Source organism: Pseudophryne corroboree, chromosome 2, assembly GCF_028390025.1.
Source record: "Pseudophryne corroboree isolate aPseCor3 chromosome 2, aPseCor3.hap2, whole genome shotgun sequence".
NCBI classification, from domain to species: domain Eukaryota; kingdom Metazoa; phylum Chordata; class Amphibia; order Anura; family Myobatrachidae; genus Pseudophryne; species Pseudophryne corroboree.
This window is the reverse complement of record NC_086445.1, coordinates 319,433,589-319,459,258: the sequence shown is the minus strand read 5'-3', so window position 1 is coordinate 319,459,258 and position 25,670 is coordinate 319,433,589. Positions and strand designations below refer to the sequence as shown.

General features: G+C 45.6%; 1 long non-coding RNA gene across 1 annotated transcript; it reads right to left on the bottom strand.

Annotated features, from left to right (window-relative positions):
• Positions 1-951: 951 nt before the first annotated feature.
• LOC135050767 (uncharacterized) lies at positions 952-18,510 on the bottom strand. The gene is made up of 3 exons (XR_010241800.1): positions 18,423-18,510; positions 1,279-1,520; positions 952-1,167 (listed from the first exon to the last, which is right to left on the bottom strand). It is a non-coding gene; the product is annotated as an uncharacterized LOC135050767 (long non-coding RNA).
• Positions 18,511-25,670: the final 7,160 nt, after the last annotated feature.

Here is a 25,670-nt window from a genome sequence, read left to right as displayed (position 1 = left end):
CGCAGGCAGGAGGCATCCCTAATTTTTGCTAACAAGCAGAAATTGTGATGTGATCGCAATTTCTACTTGATAAGGGGGGTGGGGGGGTCAGCATGCTGGGCAGCCTTGCCCTGCGATGGGCAGCCCCCAGCATGCAATCTCATTGATTGCAAATCCTGCTGCTCAGCTAAATTTGCAATCTAACCTGAATCAGGCCCAAAGTATTGTAAGCCAGGATGATACCTTAAGCATTGAATGTGACCTTAGAAGTGCAATTGGTCTGTCCTACAGCACCGAGTTTCATGCATGATCCAAGCACATTGAACTTAAACATCATTTATCTGTGAGCTTGTGGAAAGTGGTTTTGATGGTAAATATTGTTAGTGAGAAGAACTCTGATCATGTGCTCACAAAAAAGACTAAGGGGTTTATTTACTAAGCCTTGGATGGTGACAAATCCGACGGAAATAAAGTCCCAGCCATTCAGCTACTAACTGTAATTTTTCAAGCCCAGCCTGTGACATGGCAGTTAGGAGCCAACTGGTTGGAACTTTATCTCCATCGGATTTATCTCCATCCAAGGCTTAGTAAATAGACCCCTATGCTACAATTTGTAGTCTTGTTCCTGAAGTTGTGGAAAAGACTATACTTGAAAATGTCTATATATTCTTACTTGTTTAACCTTTTCAGGTTTCTGGAATAACATTTCATATACTTGTGTAACATACTGACCGGGCCGGCTCTAGGTCTACTAGCACCCTGTGCAAAAGGAGCACACACCCCCAACCACACTCCTCCCAAACAGTGAAGAATTTAACAATACAACTGCCAGACTTTGTGAACCCCCCAATACCATCACCGGGACAATAATGTGCCATGTACTGGGCTGGCTACTTGTCTTTTTTGTGTAAGAGATGGGTGTCTTTTGCATGGAAGAGACCCTTTAGTGATCAAATAACATTGTGGGTTTTTTTTTATTTAAACATCAAGTACAGTCATCTCAGAAAGTTATAGTCCTGCATCCTGTGCTTCATCATGAGCATCACCGGCATTGTCTCCTGCTATATCCTGGTCATTATTGACATATTGCAGAATGCACCGTAGCAGCTGCATCAGCACCATGAAGCCTAGCAGCTGAACCATCTCTAGCACCTCGATCACGTGGATGTCATCTGGACAAGGTGACACCTGGAGGGAAGTGAATGGGGGGGGGGGGGGGTGTTTGTTATAGGACAAAAGCTTTTATTGTGACCAAGAATAAAGACACATGATCAATAGAATTGTTTTCTTATTACTTACCTTTTCTGTGACCACACACAGGTGAAGGGTCATCAGGACCATCATTGTCAATCTCCACCAATTTTTCTGAACACTCTGCTGCGCTCTTTCTTGCATCATTATCAGAATCACTGTTTCTTGAAATATCGCCCTCATCTTTGCCTTCCGATTGACCTTTTGGAAGTGCCTTTAGCAAATTCCCAATCTCCTCTGACATAATGACGCTACGACGAACCCTGCTGCAGTGCTTCAGAGGGGCCTGTCTGTATGAAGGAACAAGTGGTGAGAGTCAAATACCACTTTCAAATCTCGAAACCCCATACATAAAAAGTGCTCTATTTGGACTGTAGTCCCCTAGCATGTAGAAAAATCAGTAAAATCATCAAAAAATGGGCAAGATAGTACGGTCTATCCAGCTGGTGTGCTCCAACACTTGTTTTACATGGTCTAATAACAACATTGTGCACACCACAGAATAGTACACATACTGTATCAACCAGAGGCGTCGGAATGGGGGGGGCGAGGGGGCAGCTCGCTCCCCCCAAATATGAGAGAGGCGCCTGCCGCCGCCGATCCCTATACATGACCACAGTACGCGGCTGAGATAGGCGCCGCGGACCGTGATTCACTGACAGTCACTGTCATTGACAGTCAGTGCTGCTGCTCCTCCCGTGTAGCGCTCTGATCACTCATATGTAATGAGCGGCGGAGCGTCATGACGTCAAGCCGCTCATTACATATGCGCAAGCTGTGCTGGGGCAGCACCGGACGTCGCAGCGGAGGCACATGTTTCAAAAATGCGGGGGCCGCCCGCTCCTGCTTGCCCGCCCGCCCACCTGGCGTCCTGTAGGGGGTATGTGTTCCTGGCACTGTGGGGACATGTATATCTGGCTTTGGGGGCATATATGTAAATCTGGCACTTGGGACATATGTATATCTGGCTTTGGGGGAATACTGTAGATGTATATCTGGCTCTGGGTACATATGTATATCTGGCTCTGGGGGCATGTATCTATCTATCTATCTGGCTCTGGGGGCATATATGTATATCTGGCTCTGGGGGAATATATGTATATCTGGCTCTGGTGCATGTATGTCTAACTGGCTCTGGCGGCATATACTGGATGTATATCTAGCTCTGGGGCATATATGTATATCTGGCACTGGGGAAATATGTATAACTGGCTCTGGGGGCAAATATGTATCTGGCACTGGGAACATGTGTATAACTGGCTCTGGCTCTGGGGGCATATATGTATATCTGGCTCTGGGGGCATATATGTATAACTGGCTCTGGGGGCATATATGTATAACAGGCACTGGGGGCATATATGTATAACTGGCACTGGGGGCATATATGTATATCTTGCACTGGGGACATATATATAACTGGCTCTGGGGTCATATATGTATCTGGCACTGGGAACATGTGTATAACTGGCTCTGGGGGCATATATGTATATCTGGCACTGGGGGCATATATGTATAACTGGCTCTGGGGGGCATATATGTATAACTGGCACTGGGGGCATATATATAACTGGCTCTGGGGTCATATATGTATATCTGGCACTGGAACAAGTGTATATCTGGCTCTGGGTACATATGTATATCTGGCTCTGGGGAGATATGTATATCTGGCACTGGGGGCATATATGTATAACTGGCTCTGGGGGCATATATGTATAACTGGCACTGGGGGCATATATATAACTGGCTCTGGGGTCATATATGTATATCTGGCACTGGAACAAGTGTATATCTGGCTCTGGGTACATATGTATATCTGGCTCTGGGGAGATATGTATATCTGGCACTGGGGGCATATACGTATAGCTGGCACGGGGGGGCATACACGTATATCTGGCACGGGGGGCATACACGTATATCTGGCATGGGGGGGGCATATACGTATATCTGGCACGGGGGCATATATGTATATCTGGCAATGGGGACGCTCTACAGTGTATATAATGGGCTCTGTCAGGCATAATGTGTGTAAGAGGCTCTACCAGACATAATGTATATAAGGGGCTTTGGGGGTAATTCAGGCTGGATTGCTGTAGCGGCAGTGATCACAGTCTGAATCCCTTTGTGGAGTGTAATCACACCCCGGTAGCCCAGTGAGATCCTGACAGCATCTCTGGGCTGCGATCGCCTCTGCCTGATTGACAGGCAAAGGTGGTTGTGGAGTGGGAGAGGGCGTGCCAACGGCGTAAGAACCCTGTTGGCTGGGTGCGGTCCAGACAACGCAGGTGTGTCCGGTCCGTTGTGGGGGCGGGCCGCGGCGGCTGCGTTGGAAGGGAGATACTAGCCAGGTGCAAAATCATCACTGCTATGCGATGCTTTCACACCCGTGCAGGGGGGGGGGGGAGCCAGACATGCGGGGTGGACTAGCCCTGTGCTGGACGTCCCCCCGCATGTCTGAGAAACTGATCATAGATGTGCTACATTTATCACATCTACGATCAGATCTGAGTTAGGCCCTTTACCAGGCATATTGTGTGTAAGGGGTCACTCACTCACTGCTGCTCCATAGAGTTTCATACAGGTACAAGTGACCTCTCTAAGGTGGCCATAAATTAGGGGCGCCAATTTGAGATTTTATCTTGCCCCCCCCCCAACTGAAAAACGCTCTGACGCCCCTGGTATCAACATTAGAAACAGTAGTCAACTATAGTTTGTCAGTGTTTGTAGCTGTTGTGATACTGTGCCCTCTGCATTGACATATATTAGATGTTGTATGCAGATGGGGAAAAGTTTGTTGCAGTGTGCATAGTACAATAATTAAAGAAAAAAATATGGTGCTTTGTGATGAACTATATATAGTGAGGGGACAGCCAGGATTGTGATGCAGGGGGCGTGGTGTGGCTATTGAGCCACTTGGCAGCATCATGGCATTATTGCAGCATCATGGACACACCTCCTGCTACACAGTGCAGCCCTTACTGACATTATGAATGGCAACAAGACCATGATGATGTGCATCAGGGCAAATCACATCAATGTCCTCCAAGACTACTCACTTTGCTAGAGAAATGGGAGGTACCCAATTTTCCAGCTGTCGTGGAGAGCCACACGAGATTTGTATGTCTCCCGGACATTCAAGAAAGTAAGTAAATACGAGAGATATATATTGTGATAGACGCACTGGTAACTGATAAACTGGAGATATGTTTGTCTCAGGTTTCTGGCATATGTATTTTAACTGTTGTGGTTGCGCTACTGAGATTTTTTTGTGCTTTTGGTAAAAGCGGGATAAGGATTCCTGGGGTGTGGATTTGACAGAGAAGGTAGGGCTCCATCACCAAGGCCCATTTCGGGTGTTAAGGCTTTCAGGCTGAGAGCAGGCTAATTAGTGCCTGCACATGTAACAGGCTGATAAAAGCTATATCGGAACTTGCTTCAGGGTCTCACTATTGTACCTTGAGAAACATGCAGCAGGCCTGTTATAAGACACTGTAATTTAATGACTGTAAGTACTGTGCATATGCCTGTGTTTGTGGTAGTGGCATTGGGTCCTACCACTCAGAGGGAATCTTTTATGTTTAGTTAGTGCCCAGATGGGCTAGGATTTATTTTTATGTACTGCACAAATAAAACTAGCCACGACTAGATTGCACAAAAACTCTGGATTGGTGTGCTGTTTTCCTGGCTGCTGTGTGTTTGGAGGTGCCCATCTACCCCAGTAGAGGGTACCCCTGTCCTGATCTCCTCACAATACACTAATATATATTATATAAAGCAAAAAGGTGGCACCTGGATAAGTACACTGCAAGCAGGTAATTCAATGTTTCGAAGTTTTACTTCACTTTGTCATAAGCAAAATGGTGACGAAGTGACGTAAAACTTCAGATTTTGAATTACCTGCTTGCAGTGTACTTTATTTATCTGGAAGCTATATATATATATATATATATATATATATATATTGGAAGCTATATGTATATATTGGAACCTTGCCGAGGGTTACCTAGGAAGGCACTGATCGTTACATGTGGTAACTGAAGTGGTGCTGGTCTGCTGTGATTGTTTTATATAGAATAAAAAAATATACAGGTTGAGTATCCCATATCCAAATATCCGAAATACGGAATATTCCGAAATACAGACTTTTTTGAGTGAGAGTGAGATAGTGAAACCTTTGTTTTCTGATGGCTCAATGTACACTAACTTTGTTTAAGACACAAAGTTATTAAAAATATTGTATTAAATGACCTTCAGGCTGTGTGTATAAGGTGTATATGAAACACAAATGAATTGTGTGAATGTAGACACACTTTGTTTAATGCACAAAGTTATTAAAAATATTGGCTAAAATTACCTTCAGGCTGTGTGTATAAGGTGTATATGAAACATAAATGCATTATGTGCTTAGACGGGTGTGGTATTGAAAGTCGACAGTAACTTGGTCGACAATGTCTAGGTCGACCACTATTGGTCGACAGTAACTAGGTCGACAGGGTGTCTAGGTCGACAGGGTCTTTAGGTCGACATGTTCTAGGTCGACAGGTCAAAAGGTCGACATGAGTTTATAATGTTATTTTGGTGTCGTTTTCGTCGTAAAGTGATTGGGAACCCCAATTAGTGCACCGCGTCCCCTCTCATGGCTCGCTTCGCTCGCCATGCTTCGGGAATGGTGCCTTCGCTCCGCTACCGCTTCGTTCGGCACAGATTACCGTTCCAATCGTAGTCCACGTGGATCGTTAAGTATCAAAAGGTTAAAAAAAAGAAAAAAATTGTGAAAAACTCATGTCGACCTTTTGACCTGTTGACCTAGAACATGTTGACCTAAAGACCCTGTCGACCCAGACACCCTGTCGACCTAGTTACTGTCGACCAATAGTGGTCGACCTAGACATTGTCGACCTAGTTACTGTCGACTTTCAGTCCGGATCCCGCTTAGACTTGGGTCCCATCACCATGATATCTCATTATGGTAGGCAATTATTCCAAAATACGGAAACATCCGATATCCAAAATACCTCTGGTCCCCAGCATTTTGGATAAGGGATACTCAACCTGTATAATATTTAATACTCCACCCACAGACCCGGCTTTCCTGAACCTGTTTCTCCAGAAAAATAGCACTTAGGAAAGTGTGCATGTTCTCTAAGAAAAGCTTTACTACAGTATAAGGTATTACCGATCAATCATCTTTCTAACGATTTACAAATGTCTTGTTTTATCCTGCAAAATTGCCAAAATATTGAGGCCGATAGATAAGGCACATGCTACAAATTATCCATAAGGACATCCAGATGATTACTTTTATACACATAACCAGTTAAGTTACTCAGTTCCATCAAATTCCCAGCACTACATTAAACTATTCAGATCTTTGATATATAAAAGACAGCAGGTGAGCGATTGAGACAATATACTATAATCTTGTAGACCATAAAACAGTTTTTAATAATAATTATTTTTTGGAATGCCAAAAATGTTTCAAACCCCAAAGGTATTTAGCAGAAACAAGGTCACTAATTTAAAACCTCTGAACAGTTTTTGAATCCATTTAAATTGCTTCCTTACATTCCTGATCACTACATTTCTGTGGGGTTTCTTAAAGAGCTTGAGAAAACTGAGGAACTCATATCCTGAGAACTTATTAAACCTAAGTCACTGTACTTCACCCTTTCTAGTGATTATCTCACTAACTAGACTATTTTCAAAGGGATATTATAGGATTTCTGACTACTTCAAATGGGTCCCTATAATAAAAGAAAATACCTGAATGAGTTTTCACTTCCTGTAACACTAAACATTATTTAAGTTGCAAAAACTGTTGTTCTACACCTTCGAAGTAAAATTATATGACCGTTGATAACAATATCATACAAACATTCAAATGTACAATAATGAAAAGGGTAATAAAGACAGTCCAATTGTCCGTCACTGTCATTACTTATTTAGTGCATAATGCAAGTGACAGAAAAATGGGCATGACAGAAAAGTTATAGCCTCACAATTACACAAAAGTAGATGCAGCTTTCCACTGTTTTTCTCTGAAAAAAAGTTACCAGTACCCAGAATAAAATGCCATACTCACCTGTGAAGTTGCAAGATATTAATCTGTACATGTCACTAGAGATGAGCGGGTTCGGTTTCTCTGAATCCGAACCCGCCCGAACTTCATGGTTTTTTTCACGGGTCCGAGCAGACTCGGATCCTCCCGCCTTGCTCGGTTAACCCGAGCGCGCCCGAACGTCATCATGACGCTGTCGGATTCTCGCGAGACTCGGATTCTATATAAGGAGCCGCGCGTCGCCGCCATTTTCACACGTGCATTGAGATTGATAGGGAGAGGACGTGGCTGGCGTCCTCTCCATTTAGATTAGAAGAGAGAGAGAGAGAGAGAGAGATTGACCTGATTTACTGGAGCTTAGGAGTACTGTAGAAGTGTAGAGAGTGCAGAGTTTACTAGTGACTGACCACAGTGACCACCAGACTAGAGATGAGCGGGTTCGGTTTCTCTGAATCCGAACCCGCCCGAACTTCATGGTTTTTTTCACGGGTCCGAGCAGACTCGGATCCTCCCGCCTTGCTTGGTTAACCCGAGCGCGCCCGAACGTCATCATGACGCTGTCGGATTCTCGCGAGACTCGGATTCTATATAAGGAGCCGCGCGTCGCCGCCATTTTCACACGTGCATTGAGATTGATAGGGAGAGGACGTGGCTGGCGTCCTCTCCATTTAGATTAGAAGAGAGAGAGAGAGAGATTGACCTGATTTACTGGAGCTTAGGAATACTGTAGAAGTGTAGAGAGTGCAGAGTTTACTAGTGACTGACCACAGTGACCACCAGACAGTGCAGTTTTATTTAATATATCCGTTCTCTGCCTGAAAAAAACGATACACAGTGACTCAGTCACATACCATATCTGTGTGCACTGCTCAGCCCAGTGTGCTGCATCATCTATGTATATATATCTGACTGTGCTCAGCTCACACAGCTTATAATTGTGGGGGAGACTGGGGAGCACTGCAGTGCCAGTTATAGGTTATAGCAGGAGCCAGGAGTACATATTATATTAAAATTAAACAGTGCACACTTTTGCTGCAGGAGTGCCGCTGCCAGTGTGACTGACCAGTGACCTGACCACACTGACCACCAGTATAGTTAGTAGTATACTATATTGTGATTGCCTGAAAAAGTTAAACACTCGTCGTGTGACTTCACTTGTGTGGTGTTTTTTTTTTTATTCTATAAAAAACTCATTCTGCTGACAGACAGTGTCCAGCAGGTCCGTCATTATATAATATATACCTGTCCGGCTGCAGTAGTGATATATATATATATTTTTTATATCATTATTTATCATCCAGTCGCAGAAGACACAGTACGGTAGTTCACGGCTGTAGCTACCTCTGTGTCGGCACTCGGCAGTCCATCCATAATTGTATACCACCTACCCGTGGTTTTTTTTTCTTTCTTCTTTATACATACATACTACTACATCTCTTTATCAACCAGTCTATATTAGCAGCAGGCACACAGTACAGTACGGTAGTCCACGGCTGTAGCTACCTCTGTGTCGGCACTCGGCAGTCCGTCCATAATTGTATACCACCTACCCGTGGTTTTTTTTTCTTTCTTCTTTATACATACATACTACTACATCTCTTTATCGACCAGTCTATATTAGCAGCAGACACAGTACAGTACAGTAGTTCACGGCTGTAGCTACCTCTGTGTCGGCACTCGGCAGTCCGTCCATAATTGTATACCACCTACCCGTGGTTTTTTTTTCTTTCTTCTTTATACATACATACTACTACATCTCTTTATCAACCAGTCTATATTAGCAGCAGACACAGTACAGTACGGTAGTCCACGGCTGTAGCTACCTCTGTGTCGGCACTCGGCAGTCCGTCCATAATTGTATACCACCTAACCGTGGTTTTTTTTCTTTCTTCTTTATACATACATACTACTACATCTCTTTATCAACCAGTCTATATTAGCAGCAGACACAGTACAGTACGGTAGTTCACGGCTGTAGCTACCTCTGTGTCGGCACTCGGCAGTCCGTCCATAATTGTATACCACCTACCCGAGGTTTTTTTTTCTTTCTTCTTTATACATACATACTACTACATCTCTTTATCAACCAGTCTATATTAGCAGCAGACACAGTACAGTACGGTAGTCCACGGCTGTAGCTACCTCTGTGTCGGCACTCGGCAGTCCGTCCATAATTGTATACCACCTACCCGTGGTTTTTTTTTCTTTCTTCTTTATACATACATACTACTACATCTCTTTATCAACCAGTCTATATTAGCAGCAGACACAGTACAGTACGGTAGTTCACGGCTGTAGCTACCTCTGTGTCGGCACTCGGCAGTCCGTCCATAATTGTATACCACCTACCCGTGTTTTTTTTTTCTTTCTTCTTTATACATACATACTACTACATCTCTTTATCAACCAGTCTATATTAGCAGCAGACACAGTACAGTACGGTAGTTCACGGCTGTAGCTACCTCTGTGTCGGCACTCGGCAGTCCGTCCATAATTGTATACCACCTACCCGTGGTTTTTTTTTTCTTCTTTATACATACATACTACTACATCTCTTTATCAACCAGTCTATATTAGCAGCAGACACAGTACAGTACGGTAGTCCACGGCTGTAGCTACCTCTGTGTCGGCACTCGGCAGTCCGTCCATAATTGTATACCACCTACCCGTGGTTTTTTTTCTTTCTTCTTTATACATACATACTACTACATCTCTTTATCAACCAGTCTATATTAGCAGCAGACACAGTACAGTACGGTAGTCCACGGCTGTAGCTACCTCTGTGTCGGCACTCGGCAGTCCGTCCATAATTGTATACCACCTACCCGTGGTTTTTTTTTCTTTCTTCTTTATACATACATACTACTACATCTCTTTATCAACCAGTCTATATTAGCAGCAGACACAGTACAGTACGGTAGTTCACGGCTGTAGCTACCTCTGTGTCGGCACTCGGCAGTCCGTCCATAATTGTATACCACCTACCCGTGGTTTTTCTTTCTTTCTTCTTTATACATACATACTACTACATCTCTTTATCAACCAGTCTATATTAGCAGCAGACACAGTACAGTACGGTAGTCCACGGCTGTAGCTACCTCTGTGTCGGCACTCGGCAGTCCGTCCATAATTGTATACCACCTACCCGTGGTTTTTTTTCTTTCTTCTTTATACATACATACTACTACATCTCTTTATCAACCAGTCTATATTAGCAGCAGACACAGTACAGTACGGTAGTTCACGGCTGTAGCTACCTCTGTGTCGGCACTCGGCAGTCCGTCCATAATTGTATACCACCTACCCGTGGTTTTTTTTTCTTTCTTCTTTATACATACATACTACTACATCTCTTTATCAACCAGTCTATATTAGCAGCAGACACAGTACAGTACGGTAGTCCACGGCTGTAGCTACCTCTGTGTCGGCACTCGGCAGTCCGTCCATAATTGTATACTAGTATCCATCCATCTCCATTGTTTACCTGAGGTGCCTTTTAGTTGTGCCTATTAAAATATGGAGAACAAAAATGTTGAGGTTCCAAAATTAGGGAAAGATCAAGATCCACTTCCACCTCGTGCTGAAGCTGCTGCCACTAGTCATGGCCGAGACGATGAAATGCCAGCAACGTCGTCTGCCAAGGCCGATGCCCAATGTCATAGTACAGAGCATGTCAAATCCAAAACACCAAATATCAGTAAAAAAAGGACTCCAAAACCTAAAATAAAATTGTCGGAGGAGAAGCGTAAACTTGCCAATATGCCATTTACCACACGGAGTGGCAAGGAACGGCTGAGGCCCTGGCCTATGTTCATGGCTAGTGGTTCAGCTTCACATGAGGATGGAGGCACTCAGCCTCTCGCTAGAAAAATGAAAAGACTCAAGCTGGCAAAAGCAGTAGCACCGCAAAGAACTGTGCGTTCTTCGAAATCCCAAATCCACAAGGAGAGTCCAATTGTGTCGGTTGCGATGCCTGACCTTCCCAACACTGGACGTGAAGAGCATGCGCCTTCCACCATTTGCACGCCCCCTGCAAGTGCTGGAAGGAGCACCCGCAGTCCAATTCCTGATAGTCAGATTGAAGATGTCAGTGTTGAAGTACACCAGGATGAGGAGGATATGGGTGTTGCTGGCGCTGGGGAGGAAATTGACCAGGAGGATTCTGATGGTGAGGTGGTTTGTTTAAGTCAGGCACCCGGGGAGACACCTGTTGTCCGTGGGAGGAATATGGCCGTTGACATGCCTGGTGAAAATACCAAAAAAATCAGCTCTTCGGTGTGGAAGTATTTCAACAGAAATGCGGACAACATTTGTCAAGCCGTGTGTTGCCTTTGTCAAGCTGTAATAAGTAGGGGTAAGGACGTTAACCACCTCGGAACATCCTCCCTTATACGTCACCTGCAGCGCATTCATAATAAGTTAGTGACAAGTTCAAAAACTTTGGGCGACAGCGGAAGCAGTCCACTGACCAGTAAATCCCTTCCTCTTGTAACCAAGCTCACGCAAACCACCCCACCAACTCCCTCAGTGTCAATTTCCTCCTTCCCCAGGAATGCCAATAGTCCTGCAGGCCATGTCACTGGCAATTCTGACGAGTCCTCTCCTGCCTGGGATTCCTCCGATGCATCCTTGCGTGTAACGCCTACTGCTGCTGGCGCTGCTGTTGTTGCTGCTGGGAGTCGATGGTCATCCCAGAGGGGAAGTCGTAAGCCCACTTGTACTACTTCCAGTAAGCAATTGACTGTCCAACAGTCCTTTGCGAGGAAGATGAAATATCACAGCAGTCATCCTGTTGCAAAGCGGATAACTGAGGCCTTGACAACTATGTTGGTGTTAGACGTGCGTCCGGTATCCGCCGTTAGTTCACAGGGAACTAGACAATTTCTTGAGGTAGTGTGCCCCCGTTACCAAATACCATCTAGGTTCCACTTCTCTAGGCAGGCGATACCGAGAATGTACACGGACGTCAGAAAAAGACTCACCAGTGTCCTAAAAAATGCAGTTGTACCCAATGTCCACTTAACCACGGACATGTGGACAAGTGGAGCAGGGCAGGGTCAGGACTATATGACTGTGACAGCCCACTGGGTAGATGTATGGACTCCCGCCGCAAGAACAGCAGCGGCGGCACCAGTAGCAGCATCTCGCAAACGCCAACTCTTTCCTAGACAGGCTACGCTTTGTATCACCGGTTTCCAGAATACGCACACAGCTGAAAACCTCTTACGGCAACTGAGGAAGATCATCGCGGAATGGCTTAACCCAATTGGACTCTCCTGTGGATTTGTGGCATCGGACAACGCCAGCAATATTGTGTGTGCATTAAATATGGGCAAATTCCAGCACGTCCCATGTTTTGCACATACCTTGAATTTGGTGGTGCAGAATTATTTAAAAAACGACAGGGGCGTGCAAGAGATGCTGTCGGTGGCCAGAAGAATTGCGGGACACTTTCGGCGTACAGGCACCACGTACAGAAGACTGGAGCACCACCAAAAACTACTGAACCTGCCCTGCCATCATCTGAAGCAAGAAGTGGTAACGAGGTGGAATTCAACCCTCTATATGCTTCAGAGGTTGGAGGAGCAGCAAAAGGCCATTCAAGCCTATACAATTGAGCACGATATAGGAGGTGGAATGCACCTGTCTCAAGCGCAGTGGAGAATGATTTCAACGTTGTGCAAGGTTCTGCTGCCCTTTGAACTTGCCACACGTGAAGTCAGTTCAGACACTGCCAGCCTGAGTCAGGTCATTCCCCTCATCAGGCTTTTGCAGAAGAAGCTGGAGACATTGAAGGAGGAGCTAACACGGAGCGATTCCGCTAGGCATGTGGGACTTGTGGATGGAGCCCTTAATTCGCTTAACAAGGATTCACGGGTGGTCAATCTGTTGAAATCAGAGCACTACATTTTGGCCACCATGCTCGATCCTAGATTTAAAGCCTACCTTGGATCTCTCTTTCCGGCAGACACAAGTCTGCTGGGGTTGAAAGACCTGCTGGTGAGAAAATTGTCAAGTCAAGCGGAACGCGACCTGTCAACATCTCCTCCTTCACATTCTCCCGCAACTGGGGGTGCGAGGAAAAGGCTCAGAATTCCGAGCCCACCCGCTGGCGGTGATGCAGGGCAGTCTGGAGCGACTGCTGATGCTGACATCTGGTCCGGACTGAAGGACCTGACAACGATTACGGACATGTCGTCTACTGTCACTGCATATGATTCTCTCAACATTGAAAGAATGGTGGAGGATTATATGAGTGACCGCATCCAAGTAGGCACGTCACACAGTCCGTACTTATACTGGCAGGAAAAAGAGGCAATTTGGAGGCCCTTGCACAAACTGGCTTTATTCTACCTAAGTTGCCCTCCCACAAGTGTGTACTCCGAAAGAGTGTTTAGTGCCGCCGCTCACCTTGTCAGCAATCGGCGTACGAGGTTACATCCAGAAAATGTGGAGAAGATGATGTTCATTAAAATGAATTATAATCAATTCCTCCGCGGAGACATTGACCAGCAGCAATTGCCTCCACAAAGTACACAAGGAGCTGAGATGGTGGATTCCAGTGGGGACGAATTGATAATCTGTGAGGAGGGGGATGTACACGGTGATATATCGGAGGATGATGATGAGGTGGACATCTTGCCTCTGTAGAGCCAGTTTGTGCAAGGAGAGATTAATTGCTTCTTTTTTTGGGGGGGTCCAAACCAACCCGTCATATCAGTCACAGTCGTGTGGCAGACCCTGTCACTGAAATGATGGGTTGGTTAAAGTGTGCATGTCCTGTTTTGTTTATACAACATAAGGGTGGGTGGGAGGGCCCAAGGACAATTCCATCTTGCACCTCTTTTTTTCTTTTATTTTTCTTTGCGTCATGTGCTGTTTGGGGAGGGTTTTTTGGAAGGGACATCCTGCGTGACACTGCAGTGCCACTCCTAAATGGGCCCGGTGTTTGTGTCGGCCACTACGGTCGCTAATCTTACTCACACAGCTACCTCATTGCGCCTCTTTTTTTCTTTGCGTCATGTGCTGTTTGGGGAGGGTTTTTTGGAAGGGACATCCTACGTGACACTGCAGTGCCACTCCTAGATGGGCCCGGTGTTTGTGTCGGCCACTAGGGTCGCTAATCTTACTCACACAGCTACCTCATTGCGCCTCTTTTTTTCTTTGCGTCATGTGCTGTTTGTTGAGGGTTTTTTGGAAGGGACATCCTGCGTGACACTGCAGTGCCACTCCTAAATGGGCCCGGTGTTTGTGTCGGCCACTACGGTCGCTAATCTTACTCACACAGCTACCTCATTGCGCCTCTTTTTTTCTTTGCGTCATGTGCTGTTTGGGGAGGGTTTTTTGGAAGGGACATCCTACGTGACACTGCAGTGCCACTCCTAGATGGGCCCGGTGTTTGTGTCGGCCACTAGGGTCGCTAATCTTACTCACACAGCTACCTCATTGCGCCTCTTTTTTTCTTTGCGTCATGTGCTGTTTGGGGAGGGTTTTTTGGAAGGGACATCCTGCGTGACACTGCAGTGCCACTCCTAAATGGGCCCGGTGTTTGTGTCGGCCACTACGGTCGCTAATCTTACTCACACAGCTACCTCATTGCGCCTCTTTTTTTCTTTGCGTCATGTGCTGTTTGGGGAGGGTTTTTTGGAAGGGACATCCTGCGTGACACTGCAGTGCCACTCCTAGATGGGCCCGGTGTTTGTGTCGGCCACTAGGGTCGCTAATCTTACTCACACAGCTACCTCATTGCGCCTCTTTTTTTCTTTGCGTCATGTGCTGTTTGGGGAGGGTTTTTTGGAAGGGACATCCTGCGTGACACTGCAGTGCCACTCCTAAATGGGCCCGGTGTTTGTGTCGGCCACTACGGTCGCTAATCTTACTCACACAGCTACCTCATTGCGCCTCTTTTTTTTCTTTGCGTCATGTGCTGTTTGGGGAGGGTTTTTTGGAAGGGACATCTTACGTGACACTGCAGTGCCACTCCTAGATGGGCCCGGTGTTTGTGTCGGCCACTACGGTCGCTAATCTTACTCACACAGCTACCTCATTGCGCCTCTTTTTTTCTTTGCGTCATGTGCTGTTTGGGGAGTGTTTTTTGGAAGGGCCATCCTGCGTGACACTGCAGTGCCACTCCTAAATGGGCCCGGTGTTTGTGTCGGCCACTAGGGTCGCTTATCTTACTCACACAGTCAGCTACCTCATTGCGCCTCTTTTTTTCTTTGCGTCATGTGCTGTTTGGGGAGGGTTTTTTGGAAGGGACATCCTGCGTGACACTGCAGTGCCACTCCTAAATGGGCCCGGTGTTTGTGTCGGCCACTAGGGTCGCTAATCTTACTCACACAGCTACCTCATTGCGCCTCTTTTTTTCTTTGCGTCATGTGCTGTTTGGGGAGGGTTTTTTGGAAGGGACATCCTGCGTGACACTGCAGTGCCACTCCTAGATGGGCCAGGTGTTTGTGTCGGCCACTAGGGTCGCTTAGCTTAGTCATCCAGCGACCTCGGTGCAAATTTTAGGACTAAAAATAATATTGTGAGGTGTGAGGTATTCAGAATAGACTGAAAATGAGTGGAAATTATGGTTTTTGAGGTTAATAATAATATGGGATCAAAATGACCCCCAAATTCTATGATTTAAGCTGTTTTTTAGGGTTTTTTGAAAAAAACACCCGAATCCAAAACAAACCCGAATCCGACAAAAAAAATTCGGTGAGGTTTTGCCAAAACGCGGTCGAACCCAAAACACGGCCGCGGAACCGAACCCAAAACCAAAACACAAAACCCGAAAAATTTCAGGCGCTCATCACTACATGTCACCTTAAAATGTTGCTAATAAAATTGGAACAGCTCGCCAAATTCAATTAGATATGTCAAGTCGCTGACATTGCACTAGTATTGTGCTTTAATTCTGCAATGCACTATGTAAAGTGCATGGAAGTAAGGAAATCACCCTGATCCCCAAAAAAGTTTCAAATAAGAGCAGTGTAGAAGGCTTATAGTGGCCATAATCCATGTATCGGAGGCTGTTATAAGGTATCATAGGGTAGAATTTTATCAGTCAACAACTTTTATTAATGGATAAAAATTATAACCAGCAGGCCCACCATCAGGGGAATGATGCAAGCACAGCTGTCCCGAGCCCGGCCTCTCTAACAGAGAGGAGAGGACCTGGGCCGCTCATGCCACCGTCCGACTGCCGTTGTTGGTCCCCGTAGTCCGCCCGCAGCATCCTAATGAAAATCCCTCTCAAAATGTCCACCGCTACAAAGGAGACAGTTAATAAAGAGGAGGCTCTAATATCTTTAATAACTGTTTCCTTTGAGACGGCTACCATTTTGGAAGGGATGTTTTCAATAGTTCTAACTATTGAAAGGAAGCAGGCAGGCACGATTAGGAGGCAGCGGTGGGCGAGGTTGGGGGGACACCCTGACAATGAAAAAAAACCCTTGCAGTGATCATAACCCCCTGACAACAAGCAAATCCCCTTGACAAGCAGAACCCCCTGACAATGAGAAGGTACTGCATAATTATTGTTACATAGTTACATCAGTGCCGTAACTAGACATTTTAGCGCTGTGTGCAAGAAACAGCATCGGCGCCCCCCCCCAAAAAAAATAATAATAATAATAATAATTGAAAGTAGGGCCAGTGCGCATCGTATTCGCGCGACAAAAATATACGTGAGTGGCTTTATGGGGAAGGAGTGTGGCCACAAAATAATACCAATTCATATTACACTGTACAATAGTCTCCATTATTCAAATGACGCCGCACAGTAGCGCCACTTACACACATTACACCAGGTAGAGCCCCTGTCACACATTACGGCAGGCAGAGTCCCCTTTTACACATTATGGCAGGCAGAGCTCCCTTTTTACACATTATGGCAGGCGGAGTCTCTCTTTTTACACATTACAGCAGCAGAGTCCCTCTTTTTACACAATATGGCAGGCAGAGTCCCTCTTTTTACACAATATGGCAGGAGGAGTCCCTCTTTTTACACAATATGGCAGGCAGAGTCCCTCTCTTTACACATTACGGCAGGCAGAGTCCCTCTTTTTACACATTACAGCAGGCATAGTCCCTCTTTACACATTGCAGCAGCTGAGTGACCTTTTTATCCAGATGCTGCAAGTACTGTACATGTGCTACGTAGGTACTGTAACAGTGGTAGATAGACTTAGTTGGTGCAACACACCTGCGCCTCTCCCCCGGCCACCGCCGTTCTCACACAGAAGTAGGACCCAGCCACTGCAGCTTTCATACCTGGCACTGCTGGACACTCAAACCTCCATTTGTGCGCCTTTGCCCTGGCGATCTACGATTGCACTCGGCAGCAAGACCCGACCATCGTCGATTTTTAAACGGCACTTCACGGGACACACACACACCACCACCTGTGAGCCTTTCCCCCAGCAGGACGCGCGGATCTCAGCTCACATACAGTACAGCGCCGCCTGCTGTCATCTCCAGGGTGGCCAATTGGGGACACGGTGCACATTGCGCTCCCAGTACAGAATGTAGTTATGTGACCGGTGGTCAGGAGACCACCGGTCACATTACTTCCCCCTACATCCCGCAGCCTCACTATCCCGACTGTCCGCATGCCGACCAATAGGGAATATTCCCACTCGTCGGTGTCCACGACATGTAGCTCCTGCCTGCCGGTCACACAATGCACACCCCCCAGTACAAGTGCGCTGTGTGGAAAGCACACTTTGCACACATATAGTTACGGGGCAGTGTGCTGCAAGGAGTTATGGAGGTTGTTCTTCTAGTCTGGGGAAGATGTGAATAACCTCTTAGTGGTTAGGTGAGTAAAAGCTGTATCCTACATGTCAGGACAGGTGGATATTTGTATACCGTAGCTGTCTTACAGCTATCCACAACACAGCACAGAGTAGCTAACATACACATGCACAGTATAACAGATGCTACAACTCTCTGCCCACAAAATAAAACATAATTAATTCGTATGTGCACTATGTACACTACACACTGCATTCTTCACCAGCACAGACTCCCTCCCTCCTTCTCCTCGTCCCCTGCACGTGAATAGTGTCCGGTGAATGCTGATAAATGGCTGTCAACTGCAACCCCTGCCCTATCCCCCCACAGCTCCCCCTCCCTTGTAACTTACTTTGTGATGTTGCATATTGTCTGGAGTGGACGGCCGTGCACTTCATGATTTCAACTAGGCTCCTCTCCTGCTCTCTGCATGTGACGTGAGATGTCACATGCAGGAACCAGGAACTTTCACACACAGCGCAACTTCACAATCCAGTGAGTGCACACAGGCAAAGACAACTGCCGATAGAGCCAGACCAGAGAGCTGCTCGTTCAAGAGGCAGAGCAGGCACCCGGCAGCTGTCACACTTAAAGCAACGTGCTGACAGTCTGCCGGGGAATGGATTTAAAAATGCGTTCTGTTAAAGAGCTCTGCGGGCGGGAGGTAAATAAGCTACTGGCCGTGCGGGTGTGCTGCTAGATGGTGCGCCCTCAGCGTATTTGGGCTGTGGGCAAGGCACCTTTAGCACACACCTAGTTACGGCCCTGAGTTACATAGTTACATAGTTGTTGAGGTTGAATAAAGACAATTGTCCATCGAGTTCAGCCTCTATTGGATATTTTTTTCAACTAGGAATTTATCTAATCTATTTTTAAACTTATTGATTGAGTCCACCATTACTACCTTCTCTGGCAGAGAATTTCAAATACTTACTGTTCTTACTGTGAAGAACCCTTTTCTACGTTGTGTATGGAATTTTTTTTCTTCTAGCCTCAGGGGATGTCCTTGTGTCCTATGTAGTGTTTTTTTGATAAATACATTTTTGATAAATCCTTGTATTGTCCCATAATGTATTTAAAAATATTAATAATGTCTCCTCTCAGTTGCCTCTTTTCCAGTGTAAACAAATCTAACCTTTTAAGTCTTTCCTCATAATCCAGTGCCTTTAATCCCTTAACCAGTTTAGTGGCTCACCTCTGAACCTCTTCGAATTCCAAGATATCTTTTTTATAGTGAGGTGCCCAGAACTGTCCACTATATTCCAGATGTGGCCGCACCAATGATTTATACAGTGGCAGGATTACACTCTCATCCCTTGTCTCCATTCCCCGTTTTATGCATGCTAACACCTTACTTGCTTTTGTTGCTGCATTTTGACATTGCATATTGCTACTAAATACATTGTCGATGAGCACTCCCAAATCTTTTTCAACTACTGTTATCCCTACATTTTCCCCATTTAGTTTATAGGCTGCCTGAATGTTCTTAGTCCCAAAGTGCATAACTTTACATTTGTCTGTATTGAACCTCATTCTCCATTTATCCGCCTAGACCTCATGTCTAGATAAGTCATTCTGTAGAGACTCAACATCCTTGTATGAATTAACTACTCTACATAGCTGAGTATTATCTGCGAAAATTGACACTGTGCTTTCCAGTCCCTCTCCTAGGTCATTAAAGAATATGTTAAACAACAATGGTCCGAGTACTAAACCCTGCGGTATTCCACTGCGCACTGAAGCCCATTCAGGGTACATCCCATTAATCCCCACTCGCTGTTCCCTATTGACTGTTCCCTATTGAACAGCCAATTATTCACCTAAGTACAAATAGTGTCACCTACCCCAAGCTCCCTGAATTTGAGAATTAGTCTCTTATGTGGAACTTTGTCAAAGGCCTTAGCGAAGTACAAAAAGATCACATCCACTGCTTGACCCTGATCAATATTATCGGTCACTTTCTCGTAGAAGCTTATTTAGTTAGTTTGACAGGACCTGTACTTCACAAAACTATGCTGATTCCTGGTAATAACCTTGGAGGTACCAAGTACTTAAGTATGCTGTCCCTTAATATACCTTCTAGTAATTTCCCCACTATAGATGTCAAACTTACCGGTCTATAGTTACTGGAGTGAGTTTTAGTACCCTTTTTAAATATTGGGACTACCTCTGCTATACACCAGTCCTCTGGTATCGTTCCTGATCTAATTGACTCTCTGAAAATCAAATATAGGGGTCTCGATATCTCTACATTAAGTTCCATAAGAACCCTGGAGTGGAGTCTATATGGCCCAGGAGATTTATTTATCTTAATTTTACTTAGTCTCACCCGGACTACTTCCTCGTTTAACCAAGTACCTAGCATCGGGTCGTTATCGTAGCTAATGTAATGCTCTACTCTTGTCAACCTGTCCTCATTCGTGAATACTGATGAAAATAATTTATTCTTATTTCCCTATCATCATTAATCAAGACATCCAACTCGCCCCTTAAAGGCCCAATATTCTCCCTTTTTAACCTTTTACCGTTTATATACTTAAAGAACTTTTTGGGGTTTGTTATCCTCTCCTTTGCAATTTGTTTTTTGTTTTCTATTTTAGCTGCTCTGATTTCTTTTTTGCATTTTTTGTTATATTCCTTGTAGAACTGGAATGATTCCACCGTTCCGTCAGACTTAAATGCTTTGAAAGCGCACTTTTTTTATCCATTTGTTCCTTGACTCTCTTATTAAGCCACATCGGTTTGTATTTATTACTCCTGTTTTTATTGACTTTGAGATTATACAAACGAGTGTACTTATTGAGCATAGTTGTAAAAACATCCCACATTTCAGCAGTATTCTTACCATGAAATACAATTTCCCAATTGATGTCCCTCATTGCTTGTTCAGCAATATGAAATTAGCTTTCTTAAAGTTAAAAGTCTTAGTTGACCCTTATATTGTTGTTATTGGAAGCTGATATCGAATGTGATCATATTGTGACCGCTATTTCCTGGGGTCTCCCCTACTCTAGTATTTGATATTATTTCCTCATTATTAGTTAGTACTAGGTCCAGTATAACCCTATGCCTAGTTGTTTCCTCGATTGCCTGGGACAAATAGTGATCTTTAGCATGTTTAAGAACCTATTACCCCTAGTTGTATTTACTGTTTCGTTGTTCCAGTTTATGTCTGGGTAATTAAAGTCCTCAACAATAATGACGTCCCCCATACCTGTAGCTTTTTCGACTTGCTGCAAGAGTAGTAATTCATCAGACACACTAATATCTGGCGGTTTATAGCATTTCCCTATTAAAAGTTTTATTGTATCTTTACCCCCATTCAAAATCTCAACCCACAATGACTTCACGTTATCGCCAGTCCCCTTGTAAAGTACCTCTTTTAAATACGGTTTTAAGAGAGGTTTAACATATAGACAAATACCCCCCCCCCCCCTTATTAGTACTATCTCTCCTGAAGAGGGTGTACCCCTCCATGTTTGCCGCCCAGTCATGAGAATCATCCCACCATGTCTTTGTAATGTCTCTTATATCATATTGGTCATTAAGTGCAATTGTTTCTAATTCCCCCATTTTACTTGTTAGGCTTCTTACATTTGTAATCATACACTTAAGTTTGGTAATTCCCTGAGCCGTAAGTTTTGTTGTGGCTAACGTTCCCTTAGGAACCTGAGTTTCCCTTAAATTACCTTTGCTGACTATTTTTCTCCTTCCCCCCTCATTATACTTTATACATCCCATTTTTCTTCGCTCTCTAGTTGTCCCACTAATTCTTTCTAATCCATCCCCTCAGGCACCTAATTTAAAATCTCTTCCAACCTTCTAACCATCCTTCCCCCCAGCACCGCTGCCCCCTCCTCATTCAGGTGCAATCCATCACAACAAAAAAGATGGCGCCTGACTGAGAAGTCCACCCAGTGTTCTAAGAACACAAACCCATCTTTACTGCACCAGTCCCTGAACTATACATTTACCTCCCTAATCTCCCTCTGCCTCCCTGGACTAGTGCGTGGCACAGGTAATATTTCAGAGAATATTACCTTAGATGTCCTTGCCTTTAATTTTTGTCCTCGGTACCTATAATCTTTCTTAAAGACATCCCACCTACACTAACTTTGTCGCTGGTGCCAAAGTGCACAAAGACCGCCAGGTCGTTCCCGGCCCCTCCCAACAATCTTTCTACCCGGTCCGCAGTGTGCCGTACCCGAGCACCTGGGAGACAACAGACTGTACGGCGAACACGGTCCCAGTAGCAGATTGCCCTTTCTGTTCTCCTGATAATAGAATCCCCTACCACCAAAATCTGGCTAGGTACCTCGTTTTCTTTTGCTCCCTTTGTCCTGGAGGGACCACTCCTCCGGTTGCTAGAGGGAACGGTATGCTCCAGTGCCATCATTTCCTCACTGCCATCCCCAGAATCTTCATCTGATCGGGTGAATTTATTGGGGTTTGGCAGATCGGAGATGTCCTGTCTCTCCTTCTTCTTCTTCCATCTAACCATGACCCAGCTAGCTACCTGATTATCCTCGTCCTCATCTACCGGTGGCCACTCCTCCACCGTTCTATCTAAGCTCTGCTCGAGATTGTGAATCTCCCTCAGTCGCGTAATGGTTTGCTCTAGATCAGTTACCTGGGCTTCCAGGGCAACCGTTCGTATACACCTCGCGCAGATGTATTCATACTGGGCCGGTTGCTCCAGGTGCGCATATATCATGCACAACATGCACTGAGTGAGATTCTCAATCATGGCCACCCCCATTTTGTTTAAAAAACTCTAACTCCCTGTACATTTAGAAAATCAATACAGTACAATACAAATGATACAGACTGCAATACAATACAATACAAACAGTACAGACTATGCTACACAATACGATACTATAGCCTAGCTGTGGAGGGAATCAATTTTCAACACAGTAAAGTAATTGGTAATGCAATGTATAAAAAAATGTATCAATGGAAAACAGTCAATACAATAATAAATATAATAGTTGCATGTCCGGGGGAGTCACGACCACCTGCAGCAGCACCTACTCACTGCTACTTGCTTCCCGAGGGTTGGCTCTTTCCAGCAGCTCTGCTACAGCCTCATCCTCAGTCAGCCCCCACTGCTTTCACTTTCCCGGCATCTTACTCTGCTGCTCACCGCCGCTGCCCACCATCTCTTAGCCCCTGTCTCCCCCGCTGATGGAACCGCTTTTTTCGGCTCCCCCCTGGTGCCCAGGTTGCTCCCTGGCTCCCAGCTCCCTTGTGCACACGCGCACCCTCGTGTGCATTTTCTGCTTCTTCACTGCCCACACAGCCGCTTCCGCCCACAGCCTGCACAGCCGCTTCCGCCCACAGCCTGTTCAGCCCGCTCATCACAGGTACACGCTGGTCACAGGAGTACACGCTCCTCTCACAGGAGTACACGCTCCTCCATTGTGTGGGCATATTATGGTGACAAGGGTATTAATGTGGGGGCATAATATGGTGTCAGGGACATTACTGTGTGGACTTAATATGGTGCAAGGACCATACAGTAATATGGTGTTGCCCCATTTGTGCATAGGATTTTTTTTTTTTTAAATATGTATTTTGGGGTAAATTTAAATGTATATATTGTGATTTATAAGTGTGCAGATATACGTTATTAAAACAGTGTGTGGGGGGGGGGGGCACAACTGTTATCTGCAAGTTTGAAAACCAATTTTCAATCAATTCAACACCCAACATACATATCCCACATCATCATACCCATTGTTCTGCCTTTTAGAGAAAATGACAAGGAATCCAGCCATAAGAATGAAGAATTAAACCAATGGAAGGTGACATTACTGCTGAGAACCACGAGAAACAAAAGCACTATAGCTTTCTAAAGCAAGCTATAGTTGTGGCAGCATTGTCCAAATTCCCAAATACAGTATGGTAGACAAGCACAGAACAGATTAGCACCACCGCCTTTTAGCAGTCTCAAGGGTATGTGGTTGACAAATCACTTTTCGGGATCCCAGCTGTCACAATATCGATGCCGGAATTCCGATAGGGGCATCATAACGCCACTGGTATACCGGCGAGGTAGGTGATTTCCCCTCTATGGGTGTCCATGACACCTATAGAGGGTGAATAGAACCAGTGGCGAGCATAGCTCGCCATCAAGCCCGTAGCATGGTCAGTACGGCGAGCCCAGAAGGGGCTTCACTGCGCTCGCCCCCTGACAGCATTCTACCGCTCGGGATGCCGATGTCGGTATACTGACATTCGGCATCCTGTGCGGCAGTAAACCATACCGAACCAAACTCAAGATCTACTTAAATTCGACAGACAGGTAACAGAAGATAAAGAAGTGCATTGTAGTAATAAAAACACACCAAAACTAATGGTGCCCCCACACATACCAACTCTGCCTGACAGAAGAACGTCAGAGGACAGCGCCATTTACAGTACTGTACAGAATTACAATAGCATCTTATAAAAAAATATTCAGTACATTAAAGTCTTCATCTTCTGCAGTGACATCTAGTTTCCGGGACCTGTTCATTTACCTGCCATCTGGTCAAGGAGGGAGACTGCATCATCCCCCAATACCCAAGGAGTACCCCACCTGTGTGTGGTGGTAGATATGCCTGTTCGATTATTTGAAATGTGAGTGCAATGGGGGTATTTCAGAGTTGATTGCAGCAGCATATTTGTTAGCATTTGAGCAAAACCATGTGCACTGCAGGGGAGGGGGCAGATATAACATGTGCAGAGAGAGTTAGATTTGGGTGGGTTATAATGTTTCTGTGCAGGGTAAATACTGGCTGCTTTATTTTTACACTGCAATTTAGATTTCAGTTTGTACACACCCCACCCAAATCTAACTCTCTCTGCAAATGTTATATCTGCCCCTGCTGCAGTGCACATAGGGTGTCATTCAGAGTTGATCGCAGCCTTGCAAAATTTTGCAGGGCTACGATCATGTCCATAGACATGCGGGGGGACGCCCAGCACAGGGCTATCCCGCCCCGCACGTCAGTACCGGCTCCCTCGCAGTAGTGCAAAAGCATCGCACGGCGATCTTTTGCACTTTAGGAGTAGCTCCCGTCCAGCGCAGCTTTAGCGTGCAGGCCGGGAGCTACTCGTCACTCCCCGGCCCGCAGCGGCGCGTGTGATGTCACGCAGCCACTGCGGCCCCCCCCCCTCCCGCAAGGTTCGGCAACACCTGCGTTGGCCAGACTGCTCCCACGAAACGGCGGCCAAACGCCGAGATTCTGTCCCCCCGCCCAGCGACCGCCTCTGCCTTGCAATCAGGCAGAGGCAATCGTAGCGCAGCGACGGCCGTCAGCTGACGGGCATGCGCTGGCACACTGCGGCGCCGGCGCATGCGCAGTTCTGACCCGATCGCGCCACTGCGATAATTTGCAGTGTGCGATCGGGTCAGAATGACCCCCGTGGTTTTGGCCAACTGTTAACAAATTTGCTGCTGCGATCAACTCGGAATTAGGGGCAATGTTGTTAAATCTCAAACTGCATAAGGAATATAATTTATTTTACTACTTCTATATACTTGCATATTTTGTAGATATACAAGTATACCTATCATCAGGGCTGGTTCTAGCCCTTGTGGCGCCCTGCACGA